Raw genomic sequence first — 16,876 nt, forward strand, 5'->3', positions numbered from 1 at the left:
ACTGACACAAAAACAATATGAATCAGACATGATTAGACCTGAAATTGAAAACCAAATCGAACGATATCCAATTGACCCTAAAATTAATATTTCATACGATTAGGGCCCCAGTAATAAGTGTATCAAATTTGAGCTTATTCCGAGTTGATTTGGTCCAATTTGCCCTTGTTAAGTTTTCTGCGGCAGAAACCAATAAACATCTTTTTAAAGGATTTTTTTTATTTATTTTTTATTTTTTTTTCTACTGATATATTTTGGACTGTAACAAAACAAAATAACTAATATTTGTTTTTTATATGTTGCAAAATCAAGGAGAAGAAGAAATTGGACACTAAGGAATATTTGCAGAAACAACAAGAACGAAAATTTCAGAAGGATATAACCTGATTAATGTAGCCAAGCTCTGATACCAAATGATGCGAACCTCGTGATCACGTGATCATGCAACCCACACGCAAAGACACCAATTCCCGGAAAGCCAAGTAAATCAGGTTTGATAGGAGTGTGACACAAAGATAACTTGTACCTATGCACTAGCACTATTGGAAACGAAGACCCTCACCCAACGAATATTGATTCGCAAACGAGAAGTATAAGGATGACGCCACAAAGACAGATGTTCTTCGATAAGTCATTTTCAGTTCTTTAGAGAACCATGGAAGAGAGATTATCTCACCAACACACACAAACACACAAAGTGCGGCAAATAAGAATTTTTATTAATGTGAATTGTCTAACCTTACATGTCTGGTTATGCCCTTATTTATAGTGACTGAAAACTAAAATAAACCCTAACGGACCCTTTATGTGGACTTATATGATGCCCACTTACAATTAAACCCAAATAATATAAATAAACCCTAAACTAAGAACAAAATAACAATAAAATAAATAAATTCAAATTTAATATCCTAACTATGATAGGATCAGATTCTACCACTTTAGAAGTTCTATATAAGTTAGGAGAATCAAATCTGAAGGTAGAATTAGTTTTGAAATCTTCTTTCCTTTTTGTAGCTAGGATGAACAAGGAATCCTTGTAAGAAAAGGATTTTGAAACATTTATGAATCCTTGCCACACTTGGAAACTATGTTACAGCCCATTAAAGATCTTTGTAGAATTAAGAGATTTCCAAAATAAGCTGCCATATCCTTTTAAGAAAAGAATCCTAGCCAAATAGATAGTACACAAGTCAAAAGGAAGTAAATAACAAAACTCATACAACCTCTGTTGACCTGTGTTTGGATGCCTTGCCGAACTCCGATTGTCATGATATTTTAACCTAAGATAGGAAAACATGTCAGGAGCCTCCACGTAAACTTTCAACCCGATCCAACGGTAGGATTGAGAATTATGATTATTTCCGTAAAACTGGATAGTTGTGCATTTTACGTCAAAATCCGAATTTGACCTTGCCTAGATCGTATCATAGGGCATGAACAATATCATATACTTGGGCTTCGTTTGTTGGCTAGAAAGTAGTTTCTTTTTGGAAAGTGAATTCCGGGAAAGTGAATTATTTTTTTATGTTTGGTAATGTAATGAAAAATAAATTGGAAAACACTTTCCAGTATTTGGTTATGTTATGGAAAATGGGCTGGAAAATAACTTATTAATGTTTTATTTTTCTCAAGTTTATTAAAATAATGAGGAACAAATCTTACAAATTAAAAATTTGAATGAGAATGAAATTGAAAAAAAAATAATTTCATAAATTATCTCAAATAAAATAAATAATAATCAAAATAATAGAGATCAAATCTAAAAAAAAAAATGAAAGATGAAGAAATTAAAATAATAATAATTAACATTTCATAAATTATTTCAAATAAAATAAGTAACAATAAAAATAATGAAGATCAAATTTGATAGATAAAAAATTTTAATAAAAAAATGATAAGGGAAAAGCAAATAACAATTATAAAAATAAAGACTAAAATTAATATAAAATTAAATTTTAAGAGATGAAATTAAAAAATAAATATTCCAAACAAAATATATATAGTAATCAAAATTTTGAGGACCAAATTTGATATAATCAGGAAATAATATGACATTTCTAATTTTTTCACAACTTCTAGAAAGCGTTTTCCACCCAAATTTTTCAGGAAAACACTTTATTGGAAACCAAGCCAAATTTTCTTTTCACTAGAAAGTATTTTTCATTGACCAACTTTTTTAATAGCAAACAAATATAGAAAAGTTTGGAAAGTATTTACCAGAAACCATTTTCCAGGAAACAAACATGGCCTTGGTTATTATATTGATTCTAATATTGTGGTTAAGGATCCTTACTTTTAAGAATGATCTTTCTTATTTAGTTTTTTCATGAGACAATAAATTCATAAGGGATACAATTCATTTTTAAATGGCCCAATGATATTGATAATAAGCAAGTTTTCTTTGTGTATCTTATACTCTATATACATGCCTTAAATACATTAAAAACCAAGAGTTAGGTTCAAAGGGGGTGAACAAACCTTGATGAGAACTTATAAAGAAATAAAAAATTGAGATAACTTTACAAGGTAATATATATAAAAATGATGAATTTGAAGCTATAAGTATAAGATAATAAAGTAAAAGTGTAGGCATAGAGATATTAAACAATAATTTTATCTTGGAATCGACTAGCAATCTTTTTATGGATGAAGATACAATTTTTTACAACCACTTCTTTTTAAGCTCAATAGAACTCACTTGTTATAATGCCAAATGCGCTTTAACTAGGGTCTACCTTATATCTCTTTTTTTATCTTTTATAAGTAACAACACTTAACACTCCATCAAAGAGTAAATAACATAACTTTTAAATGATATAACTTAAGCTCGGATAATAACATGAATAGTATTTACAAGTTTAGTTCTGTTTACATGATACAAGTCTCTTTTATCTTCTGTTGCTTATTCATATTTTTTGCTTTTTTATCTTGCACCCTAATTACACACTCTTCTCTTGCACACTCATTACACACATTTAGAATATGGTTCACTAAGTGTATTTATAAGTGTGAAGGAAAACTATCATTTGGAGAATATTCACATCAACAAGGAATTCTTTGTTAGAGGATCCTCTTTATAATGATTTAGTCATTGTAGATAGTCTTTACTCTTTTATTGAATATGACTTTCTCTCAATATAAAAGCAGACATTGCAAAGAGTTTATCCAAGTAAGAAACTAGTTGTAGAGAATTCATCTAAGGAATTAGTTATTGTAGATAATATCCATTCCATTGAAAATGTCCATTAAAATTTTTCACTCAATACAAAAAAGAGTCATTGTGACTAATTAATCTAAGTAAACATTAACAATTAGAAATAATTAATCTAAGAACTATTTGTTCGGAAAGAATCCTTCTTGAAATAGAAATGATTGTTGCACCAAAATGAGTTAAATTTTGTCAAAATTCATCTAGACTAGTTATGGGGCTTAATTTAGCCGATTATGGGCCTACTCAACCAATTCTCCTTTTATTTTGCTAATTTTTATAGAAAGAATGATAGATCAACTAATCCCAAGGCTCTACTTAATAATTTTTACCTTTATTCAGTTGGTTCTTCCTGCATCTTTACTTCATAGATTTTGTATAATTAAACTCCAAGCATAAAAAGGTTTTTAAGACCATTATTTAATGTCACAAAATTTGAATTAATCCATTTCCATTTCCTAGACCATTATTTAATGAGCTTGAATAATATTTATTAACATCACAACACCTAAGCACAATATTAGTAAAACCAAGTGTTTTGTTATCATTAAAATTACAACCATTATGGTCATGATCCCTTAGGTCTTACACAACTTAATAATTTTTTTATTATTAAAACCTTCTCTAATGTCTAGGAATATTTTTACTAAAACCATTGAATGTACTCTAGTAAACCTCTATAGAGCCTTGATGTTCTTTCTTCAAATCAAACATCATCACCCTCTCATGGGTGAAGAACAACTTCTTAATAAATAGCTTACACATCTTTGTTCATGCTTGCATAGAGTTAGGGATCAAATTCCAATTCTAGGTGATGTTTTTTCAATTAGAGATGTTGCTAGTGTACACAACCTTTTAACTCCATGAAAACCCCTCTGCATGCCTAGAAGCAGTGACTGAGACAGGGGGCTGGCAGGGGCCTCGATCCCCGATCCCCACAAGGAAATTGTTTTTTCAACCCCTTCCTTAACAATATTTATAATTTTAGCCCAAATAGTAAAACAACTAAAATTTTGGCTCCCTTTAATTTTATTTTCTAACTCTGCCCCTGTCTAGAAGGGTGGTGTTCCCTATAAAATGATAAAAATGATGATCACACATCATACAATTAAGTAAATGAGTCACCACCTAAGGTTAACTAAATATTTCTATTTTAATTTTATGCTAGTTTATCTTAAATATTTCTATTTTATATAGTTTTTAGTTATTCATTTTTATTTGTATGTAGGGAGAATTAAATTCATGGAAACCTATTTAGAATTCAATTAAATGAGGAAATTTACTTTAAAGAGGTGCACATGATTTAGGAAAGAAGAGAAGGAGAAAAGTCAAAGTTTTTATTGTAAGAAAAAGAAATTTTCATACCATAAATTTAAGGAACACATCTTGGTAAATTAGAAATAACTTTCTCTCTATATATATAAATATATATCCAAAATCTTGGTGTGAAAAGAAAGCTACGAGGAATTTCTACAACTTTAATGTTAATGAATTTCTAAAAAAAATCTTTCTAATAGCAAAAATAAGGCTCAAAGTAATGAGTCATAATATGATAGTTTTGAGAGGGAATTCGAGAAACAAATAAAGGGATATTTTGGACCAAAGAAAGAGGAGGAGATTAAAGGTAGAGACCATGATGAGAGTTGATAAAAGAGAAGGGATTTTTTTTTAACCATTAAAACCAGAGAAGGATAGGAAGAGAGAACCAGAAGAGACTACATGTTGTCATGGAGTGTTTTGCAAGTGATTCCAAGCAGAAAAATTTTATTCTTCTACTTAATTTTTCTTTCAGTATTCTAATAAGAGTATGGTTTATTTTAGATTCATTATGAACCAAAGTTATTTTCTTGGGTTCTAATGCAATCTAGTTTTGATCACATAATTTAAATTTCAAGTTATTTTATTTTCAATTTATTTCATGTTAAATGTTTATAATTGGTCTTAATGCTTACAATTTTCTAGCAAAATATTATTTGATCTATTGAATCATAATGAAACCGAAAGGTGATTTATGATAAAAAGCTTTCAGGATTAAACACCATTAGTTGAGCAAAAGATATAAATACTTTACCGCGATTGCTGATATTGTAGAAAAGTCCAGAGAACTTAATGAATCTTTAAATAATTTAATTTATATAGAGACATGTTGAATTATTAGGTGAAGATATTTTTAATGTTGTAAGAAAGAAAACATTGAATAATTAAAATATATTTTAATCATCAACATGAGGATTTGGAATTTCATAATAAGGAATAATAAATTATATAGGATTAACTATGTGAAATCAAAAGCTCTAGATTTATTTTTATTATCTCTACAAACTTAAGTTTTATTCTCTATTTCTTTTAATTTACTTTTGATAAAAAAAAATTTAGCTTAATTTAGGTGGTCAATTCTATAATTTTTTAGTTTGATTTCTAAATAGTAATTAATTTGATGAATTTCAATACTTAATAGCATAATTAGTCATTGTGGGTTCAACACTCTTTTCTTTGGAACAACTTTACTATCTGTTGTGATTTTGTTCACTTGAAAATATTATCGCATCATTAACGATCCAATAAAACTAATAAATGATCTACCAGAATATGGATAAGGGGTTAGTTATGTGGAGACAAGATGAACTTAATCAACGATACCTTACCAACATCTAGCCGAGGCCAATTGCAGTGCACAAATTAATCATAAGAAAAACATGTAGTTATAACGCACATAGAAAAGGGGAGAAGTAAAATAAATAAACTAGAAAGTAAAATAAAATACATACATAAGAATCTCTTCATCGAGAAGATGATGGCCTCAAGACTCAATAATGAATACAATTAAATAACACACATAAGTAAATAAGATTTCAATTATCGACACAAATAATAAAATTCTCGATTTTACCACATTTTTAATGCGAGGCAAAACACCAAACATGATGGAACCAGACACGAATTACATGCAAAATATCATAATCATTAGCCAACCATTCCTTAGTGTTGTTGTTGTTGTTGTTGTTGTTATATGTGCAACGCTTTATTATATAAAAGAAAAATACATGTATAAAAATATAATATGGAAAATATGTTGTTTTCAAGTGGTCAATCGGTAATGAATTGCCAAAGGAAGAATATTTAGAAAACCCAAGTTTTAAAAGAGATGGGTTAAAAACATACCACTCATAGGTGAACTGATTAGAGAAGCACAAGTTTTTGAATTAATTAATCAAAACGAGTTGTTCATGGGTGGACCAATTAAACACAATATTTTAAAAAAGATCGATAAAAAACAAACCACTCATATTTGAATGAATCAAGAAATACAAGTTTTTAAATTAACTAGTCAAAACAAAATGCTCATAGGTGGACCAGTTAAATATAACATTTTAAAAAGAATTGATTTGAAATGAACTACTTATGGGTGAATAGATTAAAAAAAACAAATCAAATTAACCAGTCAAAACGAACAACTCATGGATGAATTAGTTAAACACAATATTTTAAATATGATTAGTAAAAAATGAATCTCTAATCGTAAGATATAATAATATAAGAGTGTAGGCAGAGAAAGATCACATAAGAATCTTATCTCGGAATCCACTAATGATCTTCTTACAGATAATGATACAATCTCTTACAACCACTCCTTTATTAGCTCAAGAAACACACTTGTTATAATGTCAAAGTCACTCCAACTACAAAAAAAAAAAAAAAAAAAAAAAAAAGTCACTCCAACTAAGGTAGATCCCCACACTTGTTCATGAAGGGGCCGGGTAAACACAATATTTTCAAAAGGATAGATAAAACATGGATCGCTTATGGGTGTAACATATCATAAAACAAAAGATCTGGAATTTATCAGTCAAAACGGATGAATGAATCTAACACGAGATTTTGAAGGTATATGAGATTGCTTGGCCGTCTGGCTTTTTGGGCTGATAATAGCGGCTTTGGTGATGTTTGCTGGTCCTGAAGTTTTTGCAAGCAAGAGGAGGCGCTCCTTTCTTTGGTGGTCCTGAGGTGTTTGGTGGCGGGACTATGGAGAAATGGCAACCGGAATCAGTATTGATGAGGAGAGAGAGAAGACGTGGGCTTGGATTTGGTGTGGTTGGATCCATGGTAAGTATATGAGATTCCTTGGATTGAACAGTCCAGATCCGTTTGATCTGATAAATGGTTCAGATCTAACTGCCTTTAAACTGATCTAACAATTATGGTTTGTCTTGGCAACGACCAGGTGGGTTATAAGCCCAGATCAAGTTTCTAAACCAACGACTGTGATTCAGTGAAGTTTTGGTATTGACAGCTGTGAAAGGAGACTTTTCATCGTAAAATTCCATCGTTTCCAACCTGTCATCCAGCTCGTAAATGCCTACCATCTTTGTGGGCTCCACGAGATGCTTCTTTTCATCGTGTAGTCTTCTCAATAAGGTCTCATAACATCTACAAGGGCTTGAGGTCAAACTTGCTAGTAAATTTTGTCACTTTTCCAAGTCTTCTCCTTGTGTCAAGTAGTGACCTTCATCACTAAAATCACTAGCTATCAAATTGTCAAACATAATTGACCAATGGGTGTTTAGTGGTGGGATGCGTGAGGTGTTAAGTCATCCTCAACATCAATGGCTCGAGGCATCATTATCGTGTAGTCTATTTATTATGTTTTAAAAATATTAAATTTTTTCTTCAAACTAATATATTTACAAAGAAAATTTTTTTTATGGACAACCTTAAGGGTCCTTTTGTTTTATGTAAAATATTTTACAAAGAGAAAATATTTTACATATAAAATATTTTTCAATATTTTTCAATATTTTACAAAAATGTTGTCTCGCAAAATAATTTTTAATGGTTGTGGTGAGATGATGATGATGGTGAAAGAGGAGGTGGTGGAGGAGAAAGTGGTAAGATGATGGTGGAGGTAGTGATTGTGGTGAGATGGAAAAGATGATGGAGGAGATGGCTGTAAGATGGTCATGGAGGTGATGAAAAAAAAGATAGTGATTGAAATAGTTAGGTGATATTGTAAATGAATTATAATTTATTAAATATTTTATAGAATTTCAATAGATGAAAATATTGTCTACCAAATGAACTAAGTTTGAAGATTGACTATAAAATATTTTTTAGTGACTAGTTTTCTTTTAAAATATTTTATGAAAATCAAACACATGAAATTTTCTTTAGAAAAATATTTTTTGAAAATAAATACTATAAAATTTGAAAAATATTTTCCGATAAAATATTTTAGCAAAAAAAACAGACTTTAATATTAAATTATTTTTGAAACTTCACCTAACAACTAAATCTTTTGGGTTAAGATGTTTTTGAACACATAATAAAGACTTGGAAAGTGCAAGTCGGGGTAGAATACCTCCTAGAGGCATTGCCAAACTACCATTATTAGTTTGGGGGATTGGAGTTTTATTATCGCTTGTAGTGTTAAGAAGGTTGATGTTGTTAGCATTATTGTTAGGATTAAGTAGGATCCCTTTATTATTACATGTTGTGATGTTGGTTGTAGAATTAGGATTCTTCTAGTTGATCTTGGAAGGGGTCATTGTTTTTCATAGTTACTAATTCCCTACATTCAAATATATATAAGAGTTCTCAAGATATAAAAAAGCTAGTGTTGTGACTCAAAGAAATAACAATCCACTAATAAAAAAGAATTAATACAAGTAGTGAGAGGTGTAGTAGGAAGACCAAGCAATGTTAGTAAAGCATAAATCAAGTAGTAGAAAGGTGAATAATCAATGTCTGGAGCTTTAAAAGTTAGATGGTGTAAGAGTGAGAAAACTTGGAGAGAGAATTCTATTTAGGAAAAGGTGTGCAAAATTTTTAAAAATGCCACTAACAATGTTGTGACATTAATATTTATAAATAGAAGGAAGATGGCCCTTAATTGTTTGAATTGTACCATGTTATCCAAATTTTGATGGTCAAGGTTTGAGATAAAAAAAAAAAAAAAAAGTTTTTAGTTATACTACTTTAACTTGCTAGCAAAAGCAAAATAAAGTGTCAATTGGGCCTTCATTCATTAAACCTTACTTCAAACCTACTAAGTCAGTCTCTCTTATGCATCTTAAATACAAGGTGTCGCACCCTCACGCAGGAGCGCAACGACACTCGATTAATTTTGGGTTTTTTTGTTTTTTTATTAATGAGGGAATCACCACTTAGTATTATAGTCACTAGGAATACTAAACTGGTCTTTTAAAGATTCTAAGGTAAGAGACTGATTGTATAAAGGAAAGGTATTAGCACCTTTAGTACGCCCTACCTAAGGTAAGCTACTTGTTGTTTGGTTTGCCTTATAATTGCTATGGTGTTGGTGTTTTCTAATCCCATCAGTTTTTCTAGGTTTGATTCAAACTAAATTTATTAAGATAGAAATCAAAGGAGATTCCATGTGCTTTAAAAGCTCATTTTTCCCTTAGTATTTCAAGAGTTTGCGACTCGTAAATTGCAAAGAGGAGGGAAAAAAATTTAAAAATCTAAGGAAATTTAGGATGCTTTAAAAGCCTATTTTTACCTTAGTATTTCATACTCTCACAGCTCGTAAACCGTGGAGTAAAAAATTGAAATATCCTCAATTATAATCAAGGCTTCTTTCAAGGATGCGTGGTGACTTATTATTTCTAGAAAATTATTTTGGATATTTACTACTTAATGTTTCTTTATCCAAATATTAACAGTGAATAATAACAAGTTATTCCCAATAATAATTTGGATATTCATCCCTTTGGAATTTCTTTATCCAAACATTAACGGTGAATAATAGATGAATTCCCCCTAAAATAAGATTTTTATTTTTTAAAATATTGGCTAATGCCCTTTAGAGTTTTACAAATATGTTGTAAAATCCAGAAATACAAGAAAATAATTTTTGTTGTGTTTAATAAATCCATGCAAAAACATATTTTCAAAACTTCCAATATATATATAAACATTCAAAACATGTTAGGATATTGGTCGTATGCAACACACAAGAAAAAAAAATTTTAATAAAAAAAAAACCCACAAGCATCGCAATTAAATACAAAAATCACAATAAAAGTTAACCAATCGTCACATATATTCTAATATTTATAAGAAGCTTAAAGCAACTTAAAAAAAATTTATAACTGGAGAGGAATAAAACATGTGTATGAGGGAGCCAAGATTATGAAACCAGAATTTAGTGACAATGTTCATACCCCATAAACCCATTCTAGTGACAGTGTTCATACCCACAAACCCATTCTTTGATAAAAATAAATCCCGCTTTACTCATCCCACGCAGACAGCAAGGAAAAAAAACTAGAAGCATGCTCTATTCATGTATATAAGAAAAACAAAATCATGGAAAGCTAATCTCTCCTCCAACGGCGTAAAGAATACACAAAATGAAGGTCCTTAAATGTAAACGTTCCTAAATGTAAAGACAACTCCTTTTACATGGACTGTAGCTAAACTCAAACATCATGAAAGAATAATGGGCAAGCGTTGGCTTTGTCTAAATAGAAACCAATTATGTAGAGGGAAGAAACAACTTTACAACTTAATGACCAACGAATGCCTAGTATTAAAATAACAAAGAAGTAGAGATTGGGGATTATACTTGCATATCCTGTTTGTAGAAAATAAAACCAAAGATAGAAATAATAGCTCACGCATGCCAACTTAGCTATTGGTAAATGACGGATAAAACAGTGACGTTGAAGTTGTGATGTGCTGGTGAAGTGGACGTTCTTCCTTTTATGTTCTCTTGCTCTTTCTGGTTTTCCTACCTCTCTTGTGTTTTTTCTTCTCTTTCTTTTTCTGTTTTCTCTGCTCTTTCTTTCTTTCTTTTTCCTTCCTTCGTTAAGTCATTATAGGGGCTTATATATAGTCTAATACATCTATATTTAGGAAAGATTCAATGCATTAATTCTAGGATGCAAATCCCTAGTGATTTGCAGTAAAAAAACACAAAAAGAAAACTAAAATATTCTTAATTCCTATTCTAATTTTCAGCACTTAGTTTCCATTGATCAAAGGGTGATACAAGTCCTTTCTTTCCTTCCATAGCTGGGACCATGAGGCACCAACTATTTCCTTTGAACTGAGGCAATAAAAACATGGTTTGCAACTCTCCATTCTAGTAAGAGAAATATGGAAACCAAACAGGAAATTGCAGATAAAAGAAAAGAAAAACCGAGATAACTGTGCAGAAAAAAACGTGATTCTTCAATTTCTTCCTTCAAATTTTATCTTCAATTAACTTTTTTATTTTAGCATTTTTTTCCATTTGGTCCTTGGTCTAAAAAAGGGCTTCAAATTGGCCTGCAATTGGTCTTCAAACTTTAAGCATCTTGCAATTGTGTCCCTGCAAACTCAGGCAAAAATCCTTCTCGCGGCAGGAATCCCTACTTTCACACTAGATATTCAAATGGGAATATCGTGAGCTTCTGATATCAAAATCAAGTGATTCAAAAGCCCAAATTTATCTACACGTCCAGGAGTACAACTTTTATAAAGGATTTGAAGTGAGATAAAATCATTTTAGAGAACAAAATTTGGTAGTAATCTGGTTGGTAAAAAAGGGTCTCCTGATCTAATTCAGAAACTGACAATGTCGAGCATCCCGATATGAATAATAGTATGACCTAAGAACAAATCAACAAAATTTGTGACAAAAATAGAGTATTTAGTGCAAAACTCGGATTAGGATCCTTCTCATGTTAGAGTTCTCTACTTTCACGTTAGATATTCAAACAAGAATATTAAGAGCTTTTGATATCAAAATCAAGCGATTCAAAAGTACCAAATTCATCTACACTTATAGATCTACAACTTTCATGAAGGATAAAAAATGAGATAAATGCATTTTGAATAACAGAATTGCAACCAAACTCGGCTGGAAACCTTCTCGCAGCAGGATTCTATGTTTTCACGCTAGATTTCAAATAGGAATATCTTGAGCTTCTGATATTGAAATCAAGTAATTCAAAAGCCCAACTTCATGTACGTGTTTCAAACTATAACTTTGATGAAGGATTCAGAGTAAGATAAAATCTTTTTAGATAACAAAATCTTGCAGGAATCTAATTGGTCAAAAAGGTTCTTAATCTGACAATGCCGAGCATCCAAATCTGACTACCTAAGAACAGTGATCCCTAGGAACCAATAAAGGTGTAGGTAAATATTTCAACATGTCATAAGTGACAGAATATAGCTAAGATGGTCAGATATCGTACGAAGCCAAGTCAGAATCAAAACCTAAGTTGGAACAAAAAATTACGACAGTAGTAGAATCATTTTTTAAAAATGCAAATTCTGAGGGATTTATATGAAAACTCCTTATCAGCCTAAAAAAACCTAACGCTTTTGGCAGTAAAGGGGGGGTAAAAAGAGTAAAAAACAACTCAAACAGGGTTCGCAAAAATATTTCTTTCTCCTCTGCTTTTGTCAATTTTCCATCAAACATGAGCTACACTCCTACACTTGGTTCAAAAGGGGTACACACCATCTTTAGCATGTGAGGTCCAAAAATGAGTAACAACAGTTGCCCCCTCTTTACAATACTTACGAAGCCAAGAGTTATCAAGTGCTTAGCGTAGTAAGTGTTGTAAGGATAAATTACTTGATCATGCTAAAACTCTATGGTTTTCCTAAATAATGGTCTCCCTATCAAGTGACTTGCCTATCTTAAGATTTCTATAAAAACTCCATGTTTTTTTTTTCTAGAAATGGTTTCAATATCAGGTGACCTGCCCATCTTAAAATTCTTAGAAAATTCCATGCTTTTCGAAGGAATGGTCTCATTATCAGGTGACCTGTCCATCTTGAAATTCTTAGAAAACTCCATGCTTTTCGAAGGAATGGTCTCAATATCAGGTGACCTGCCCATCTTGAAATTCTTAGAAAACTCCATACTTTTCTAAGAAATGTTCTCAATATTGGGTGACCTGTCCATTTTGAAATTCTTAAAAAACTCCACGCTTTTTTAAGAAATGGTCTCAATATCAGGTGATCGACCCATCTTATAATTCTTAGAAAACTCCACGCTTTTCTAAGAAATGGTCTTAATATTAAGTGACCAACCCATCTTAAAATTCTTAAAAAACTCAATGCTTTTCTAAGAAATGGTCTCAATATCAGGTGATCGGCCCATTTTAAGATTTTTTTTAGAAAAACTCCATCTTTTTTCTAAAAAAAATGATCTCAATATTGGGTGACCTGTCCATCTTAAAATTCTTAAAAAACTCCACGCTTTTCTAAGGAATGGTCTTAATATTGGGTGACTTGCCAATCTTAAAATTCTTAAAAAACTCCATGCTTTTCTAAGAAATGGTCTTAATATCGGGTGACCTGCCCATCTTAAAATTATTAGAAAACTCCACACTTTTCTAAGAAATGGTCTTAATATCAGGTGACCGGCCCATCTTAAAATTCTTAGAAAACTACACACTTTTTCTAAGAAATGGTCTCAATAATTAGGTGACCTGCCTATCTCAAACTTCAAAAGCAAATATCTTACCTCGAGGAAATGAAGTAGTGCTGGTTCACAATTCCTATCATTTTTCGTAGTTTCGTTGACCTGAGATTTTATACCTTAATGGTTTCCTAAAAACTTGGAACTATTTTGGCTTTCATCACACCTTCTCCTGCCAGGTTAGTGTCATGACAATATAGTATAGATGTTTTTTTGTTACTTATTTTTTTTTTAAACATAGATCCCTCTTTCCGTTGTAGACTTCTTGAGCTCCTGTTTTCATTTGTTTGTTCAACCCGTCCTCTTGAACCGGAATATGCTCCACACGCTATACTTTCTATCCTCTTGGTGAAGAGATCTCTGGTTCCTTATAGGGCCCTTTCTTGCTCCATTGAGTATTGTCTTTTATTAATATTTTAAAAGGAAAACTCAAAATATTTGGTTTTGTTTATGAAAATTGAAATTTTCAATGCAATTAGCAATTCTCATAAAAGATGTTTTTTTAGAAGTTTTTTGATGATACCCCTTTGGGCTTTGGTTCACTAATGACCCATATGTGCACGTTTTACCCCTAGTGTGATGTGCAATACCTGTCAGTTTTAAAATTGGTTTGGTTCCCTCCAATTGATGGAGTCATTTCTTTAGTCATGCGTAAGATAAGAGTTTGTTTAAGTAAAATATTTCAAATGCTATGAAATCATACGTTTTATGAAGAAAAGGTTCTTTATAGAGTGAATTCATAGCCAAACTTTTTTTTTTTTTTACATCACATGAGCAAATGACCCAGCTTTTATATACCTCATGTCCAAAATCTATTCTAACCATAGAAGGTAATGTGGCCAAAACATCAACAAACTGGCTTCCTTCCCTTCCTAGATTGGTTAATTCTATTTCCTCAAATTCTCTAGCTAATTTAGATAAGTATTCCTGGTAAGGCCTTAACTTCTCTTTCTTGGTTTTCCATTCTCCTTTTTACTTGGCAAATTATCAACATTAAGTCTCCATACACATCTATCTTTCTGATGTTTAGCTCCAATACAACCTCTAAAACCGAGAATGCTAGCTTTATACTCATCTGTGTTGTTAGTGCACCCAAACCGCGACTTAATTGAAACCGGATACTAATTCTCATTAGGAGAGATTAGCACTGCTCCCACTCTGTTACCACAACACCATCAAAGTACATAATCCACCAATCTGATTTCCCTTCCTCGACTGAAAGCACATCTTCATCAGGAAAATCAAATTTTAACGGCTCATAATCTTCTATAGCATGGTCAACTAGGTGATTAGCGATGACATTCCCTTTCATGGCTTTTCTTGTCATATATGTTATGTCGTACTCAGCTAGTAGAACTTGCCAATTTGTAATTTGACTTGATAGATAGGGGTAGATTCAATAAGTACTACTTGATTCAATTTGTAAAGCTTCTTCACACTCTTATTCCAAATTCCAAGATTCTTATTCCTTAGCACTCGAAGATTGGGTCACAAGTTGTGATTAATTGGGATATAAACTGAGCAATGTAATTCAACCTTCCAAAAAATCTTCTTACATCCTTCTCAGTCTTAGGAGTTGGCTTAGATTAAATAGCCTTTACTTATCTATGGTCCACTTCTATCCCTTTGTCACTCATCATAAATGTCGCACCCGACATCATAGCGGCCTTAAAAATAATTCTGAATTATGAAAAAAGAATAGATTTCTGGCATTCTGTTCTTTTAAGGAAAAGGTCTTGTTTAAGGAGTCTCACCTAGTATTATGGTCACTAGGAACCCTAACTGGTCAACAGAGATTCTATGGTTAAGGACTAGTTACGTAAAAGGGAAGATATTATCATCCCTTAAATGTTTTGCCTGAGGTAGACTGCATTGCTGATTTTTATCTTAAATTGCTAAACATTTATTCGCTTATGCTATGATGATTCGTTTATAATATTCCTGACTCTGGAGCCAGTGAATATTCGATCTCGAATAATTCCAACTCTGGTGTTGGTAAAAATTTCAACTCTGGCATTGGTAAAAATCTGTAGTTATAAAAAAAATCAGTATAATTTCTCTCTCTTTTTTTTCCTGATCCTGATATCAGTGAATAAATTGACAAAAAATCATTTTTCCTAAGACAAGCAAATTTTTTTATTTCTACACTTCTTTTTTTTTGGGGTTGGGTCTGATCCAGCCTACATGGCTGGGTAAACCTAACATCCCTGGTCTGGTCACTAGCCGAAGCCAGTGACCCGGTTGGGTAGTGAATTAATTATAATTCACTTGCTACTGTAGCATGAATTATAATGCAGGAGGGGAGAGACGAGGGACGACTTACTCGTGCAGCAAGGCGTAGCCGGAGGCGATGGCGCATTACGTTGGACGAACGACGCTGCCACCTCTTATTCTTCCTCTCTTATTCCTTCTCTTTCTCCTTCTCTTCCCCTGTTCGTCCCTGTATTTCTCTCATGGAGTGCCCTATTTCTGGTGCAGTGGCTGTTGAAGATAGAGCTCTGAAGTTGCTGCTTCTGGAGGTGACGAAAATGGTGATGACACTGTGGTGACTCTTGTCTACTGCTTTCCTTGGTCTTCCTTCCGTGTTTCCTCTGCCTCTGTTCTCAAAGAAAGAAAGAAATGCTCTGTTTCCTGTTGCTCGTAGTTGCAAACAGCGATGACAGTGTAGAAGGGTTGTCCTACCAACACTGCCACTGCCTTCTCTCCTCTGTTTTGTTTTCGTTTAACTCTCCCTTCTCCCTGTTTTTTTCATCTCTATCTTTTTTTGTTCTTTGCCATTCGTGGCTTTTTTTCGTCTCCCTCTCCTGTTTTCTTTTCTTCTCCCCAGTCTCATTTTTTTTCCTCGTCGGTTCTCCTTCTCTGGTTTTTATAACCAAAGAATGCCTTGTGATCGTATGATTTTAATGCAGGGCATCCATTTCTTTCTTTCTTTTCTTTCGGGTGAAGAAGATGAACAGTGTTGATGGCCATTTGCATTTTCGTCATTGATGTTTTGAAATTTTTGTAATTAACCCCCTGGATAAACTTTAATTGGACCCCTACATTTCAGCAACTTCTACAAAACAGTCCCTGGATTTTAATTTATTGCAAATTTGACTAGAATCAACCCTATACTTTGATAATTTTCAATTAAACCCTTGATTTGATTAATTAAATTAATTCCAAGCTCAATTAAGTCTCAAAACTTATCAATTCTCCAATTAAACCCTTGATTTGATTAATTA

This window comes from Populus alba, chromosome 7 (assembly GCF_005239225.2).
Source record: "Populus alba chromosome 7, ASM523922v2, whole genome shotgun sequence".
In the NCBI taxonomy this organism is placed as follows: domain Eukaryota; kingdom Viridiplantae; phylum Streptophyta; class Magnoliopsida; order Malpighiales; family Salicaceae; genus Populus; species Populus alba.